This window comes from Arachis duranensis, chromosome 5 (assembly GCF_000817695.3).
Source record: "Arachis duranensis cultivar V14167 chromosome 5, aradu.V14167.gnm2.J7QH, whole genome shotgun sequence".
NCBI classification, from domain to species: Eukaryota; Viridiplantae; Streptophyta; class Magnoliopsida; order Fabales; family Fabaceae; genus Arachis; species Arachis duranensis.
The window spans coordinates 84,218,676-84,224,188 of NC_029776.3; positions in this window are offsets into that span (position 1 = coordinate 84,218,676).

Sequence of the window (5,513 nt, forward strand, 5' to 3'; positions counted from 1 at the left end):
AAAATTTATATTACCAAATTCTATTTTAGGATGACTGATTTTTGGATCTTTCAAAAGAGATTTTTAATTTGGCCTAGTTGCATGCTGAATCGTTTGGAAGTTTTAGAAGGATGTTGTGGAAATGTAGCTTGTTTTGAAAGAGAAAATTTCTTTTGAGAAAGATGGCTTATAAGCTAGAAGTGATTTGAGAAATGTGAATTTTTGAAGCTAAGACTGGGATGAATTGAATTTGATTTCAAAGAAAAGTGGTTTGAGAAAAGTGATTTATGGTTTGAATGGTGATTTTATGAGTTTTATGATGTTGGATGGTAGAGGTGATATTATGTTATGAGCCGGAATGGCTGTATATGATAATGAATTATGGCTGATTATGGAATATCTTATGAGCCAGAATAGCTGTATATGATAATGAATTATTGCTGATTGTGTAATATATTATGAGCCGGATGGCTGAGTATGAATATGGATTATTATTGAGTTGATAAAGTGATTGTTGCACTTCCAATTATCTGAGATACGAGTTTCTCTGGGTAAAAGCAGTGGCTAGCCACCACGTGCTCCAGGTTGAGACTCGATACTCTGCTGACCTTATGTCGTAAGTGTGGCCGGACACTGTGAATGTTCCGGATGAGCTCGCCCCTGTGGACAAACACCAGTGTGGGTGTTGTGTGATTATAATTATGATTATGAATAACTCGAGTTGGGGATGCACGACAGAGGGACAATCCAATAATTAGCTACCAGGACTTGTCAGGTTGGCTTTATAACCGACATATAGGACTCATCAGCCACTAGGACATGCATTCATCATATGCATCTATCTGACATTATTTGGGTGTGCATATTGTTATTGGTTTGCCTATGTGATTAATTAGGTTTAATTGTTATTTGCTCTACTTGAAGTAATTGTTTGTTTGTACTTGAACTTTCTTATTTGTGTTAACAACTAAAACTCTGTTGGACTGTGATGATTGGTTGTTGTTTGGATTGTTTGGGCCTAGGACCATGGTTGATCATGAGGTAGGCCGAAGGCCATGTTTGGTTGATATTTCTGGTTTAGAAAAGTATGAAAAACTAAACTGGTTCAGCATAGACTTAATGCATCTATGCTTAAAGCAGGTCGGTCATTCGTGTGGTTAGGAAAAACAATTTGAAAGGCTTTGGAATTTTTAAGAAATAAATAGTTTTCTCTTTCAGAAAAGATTTCAGATTTTTAATAGTAAACATTTACTTTTAAAAAGACGCATAAGGTAGTTATTAATCACTATAACGGTTTTATTTTCACGTATCCTATTATAGTAATTCTGCAACTCTATAGTGAGAACCCTTTCGAGGACGATGTTCTCACTCCCCTACAGGTGTTTCCTTTTCAGGATATGGATGAGGAAGTCACGAAGAGTTTATTCTGTTTTCTGTTTATATAATGTATTGTATTGTTTTAGATATTATGATTTCCCTCGCCTTTATCTTTATACATTCTGTAAGAGTGATAGAAATTGTATTAGTTAATGCTTGTAAAATTATTAATATGTATATATATATGTATCCTTTGTAAGTATTGATATTAGTATGGATGTATGTTTTGAAAAATTCGGTTTAAGTTTTAAACAGGCTCATATTTTAGTATTAAATATTTTAATATTTGTCGTAATACCTGAGTTAACAGAGTGGCGCAGACAGAAGCGTGACATTTGAATAGTTAGGGTGCTATAATTTATACTGTAAACGAAATACATGCAATATCATCTTATTTACAGTGTAAACGAGATAAGACTGAGGTATTTAAATTCATAAATATTTTTTAAATTATTTATTTTAATAATTATTAGATTTATTTTATTTATTTAAATAAAAAAATCCAAATTTTGTATGAAATGCTTTGAAAATAATAAAAATAGCCCAAATCAATCTAAATTACTTTATTTTATATTTATTAATTATTTTTAAAATAAATACATAATATCAGATGTAATAAATATGTAATCTTAAATATTATATACATAAAATTTAAATATTAAGTTAAATAAGATAATTTTAGATTCTTTCTAAAAATATCCATTTTTATTTTTCTATGATGTATTTATTAGCTTATAAAAATTATTAGGTTTATTAATACTTTGTATTATATGTTTGTATCTTCATTAGAAATCCTACATTGAAAGGTTTAGAAAGTAATTTTGTAACTTAAAAGGTTTATGTAAATCCTAGCTCATTTTTCTCTTTTTGAATTTAATATTATTTTTGCATTTATGCTATCTTCAAAATTAGGGAGTTAATATATTTCTACTGTGATTTAGGAAAAATTTCAAAGCTCCAAATCATTGGAAAAGGTATGAATTTTTATCCCTTCTGGTGTTGTTTTAATTTTTTAGGCTTTTTTTTAAGAGAGTGTTCGGTAAATAATGACTATTTTGAACAACATGAACAACCACCAATTAAATAAAAACACACTACATTTTTAAATTATATACCTAAATCTTAATATTAAAATAATTATCCGTACACTTAGTAAAATGAACATCTAATATATCTATTATTCACATTGTTTAATATTTTTATTGTCTACTTATACTTTTCCTTTTTAACCATAATGATAAGTACAACGAAAATAAGTGATTAGTTATTGAAGAAATAACATTAATTAATTAAGTTTAAATGGATTATTGAAAACAAATATATAAACATCTCTATTAATGTGTGCTTTAATTTAATTTATTGGAAATATAGAACCTTCGTTAATGTTTTGAATATGTATATAAATATAAATTGCTGGTGCCAAAATTGCTCCAACGCCAACTTCTGCATATGCATATATAGAACGAATTTATATTTTACTTTTATCGGAAAAAAAAGACATAAAACATGAGGAAAAAATCAGAAGATAAGAAAAAGAAGTGAAATTTGATAGATTTATCCATTTAGTTAATATGTGTTTTTAAAAATATTATTAGTAATTTTTTTAAATTTTATTTTAATAAATACACAATACATAGTAGATACATGCATTAAGAATTTAAATTCTATATTTTTTATAAAATAGTATTTTAACTAATTTTTTTAACATAAACTCTTAGAACATATGTTAGTTAAATTATAGATTTTAAGATGAACCAAAAGTCCAAGATTTAGGAAAAAGCATTAAAAAAATAAATGTTTTGGCAATAACAGAGGGAAAATTAAAACATTGCTGGTGATGAAACTTAATTATTGGAGTTTAAAATATATATAATTAAAAATGACAGTAGTATCTAATGAAGATTGAGAAATTATTTGACTTCTTTGTCTTCTTATTGAGTGTCCTGAGGAAGAGGATAAGGAGGCATTGACATAGAATTTGGTGGAAGTGATGATGATGATGATGAATTACTATTGTTGAAATCCATGGTCTCATCAACTTGAAATTACTCTACCTTTTGTTTTATGGCTTCATGACTTCTTAGGACTCAATTAATAGGCAGTTCCTTAAAGAATGACTACAATTTCTATTCTTTCCTCTTTCTTATTTAATTTGTCCAATCCTCCACTTTTTTTAAGGGGATATTTCTTTTTTCTTTTTATTTTTTTAGTGAAAAATGATTTAATTTATTATTCTCTAAATAAATTTTATTAAGTATAGTAAACACTACTTTTTTATTTACCGAGCTGTAACTAGTTATTAAATGAAAAAAAATTCTTTGCTCTGATATATGGCATGTTGGCCGCAAGTTGCATACAAATTAAAAATAAAGAGTAATTGCAATATTCATTATTATTAAAATATGTTTATTTAAAGATTTAGTTAACTTGTATTCTAATGAAATATTTTAAGAGTATAATGATAAATTTTTAAAATTTTTTTTACTGTATTTAATGTATTGAAATGTTAAAAAATTTATATTGTTAATAATATTCATTAAAATAATTCTATTTATAATATTTTTAATATATATTTTTAGAACACAAAATAACAAAATTTTTTATTTAATAACTAAGTTAGTTCTAGTGTAAATATTTATTATTTATTACGTTTAACATCTATTTTCGTAAAAAAAATGAAAATATTTATTTTAAAAATATAAATTAATATGTGTCCTGAAAGTACATAATAAATTTATTACTAATAAAAAATATTAAATATTTTTATTTAATAAATATAAAATAAATACATAAAAAAGAGTGGTATCACCTAATCGGTTTATACTTTATAGTCAACGTAACATTTTTCATAATAAATATTACTCTTATCGTTTCAACTTATTTATCTATTTAAAGTATAAAATTTAAATTTCATAATAATATAAAAATATTAATTTTTTGATAATATATTTATTTTAATTATTATTGTTAAATAAACAATACATACAAATATATATTTTGTCATTATTTAGGAATTATTTTCACTTTTTCGGTATATACATACATTAATTGTAATATATATGTAGCAGTAGTTGGTTAACATTAATTTTTTGTACTTCATTTCATTTGATATATTAGAAGGATTATTAGGAGATTATATATCCTTATTTACATTTTATTAATTACTTCTTTGTCTAAAAATTATGATACACTTGGATAAAATGATATATAAAGTTTTAGTACGAGGCTGTGAGCATTATCCATATGAGTTTAATTATAATGTATTTATAATATAAAATATTTTATTTAATTGTCTAATTATATCTATATTTTTTAGATAATTATTTATAATATTAACAGTTTTGTTATACATCTAAATATTTTTGTTAATTAATTATAAGTCAAATTAAATTGGTCTAAACTCAATAAAAATACTTAGAGAATATGCACGTAAATCATACATTTTTTTTCGTGTTTATTCTTCTTCTCACGTGTTTTTTTTCTCATCGTCATTTTTTATTGCTATTGTTGTTGCTTTATTTTTTTATTTTTTCTATTCCTCGTAATTATTGTATGATTATTTTTATTTTTTGTTTAAATTTTTAATTTGTTATTTTTATTAAGAGAATAAAACAAAAAAAAATTTTGAACTGTGCATAATTTATCAAAAATAATAGCACCACAATTTTTTAATTGGGACATAAAAAATTTCTTAATTTTTTATATCAAACTTTTTTAATGGTAACACAAGTTCTTGTTAAGAGGATGAACACACGAAAAACTATGAGAATGTGTGTGGAAATGATGATGATAAGGAGGAGGAAGAGGAAGATTTATTAGAAAAATAGAATTAAAAGTTTTTACTGTGATGCAAAAAAATTTTTAATTTTAACACTGAAAATTTTTAATCATGACACATGTCCTTGTTAAAAGGTAAAACAAGAAGGATTATAAAAATGTGAAACAAAAAGAGGAGGAAAGAGAATTTTAAATTGTATATAATTTAGTAGAAAAATAGCACAAAAATTTTTTAATCATGATACAAAAACTTTTATAAATTTGACATTGAAATTTTTTAAATATTTCTTGTGTTATTTTTAACAAATTTTTTAAGCCATTAATAAAAAATTACTGTATCATTTTGTTATTGTTAAATTAATTATTATGTGATACTGAAT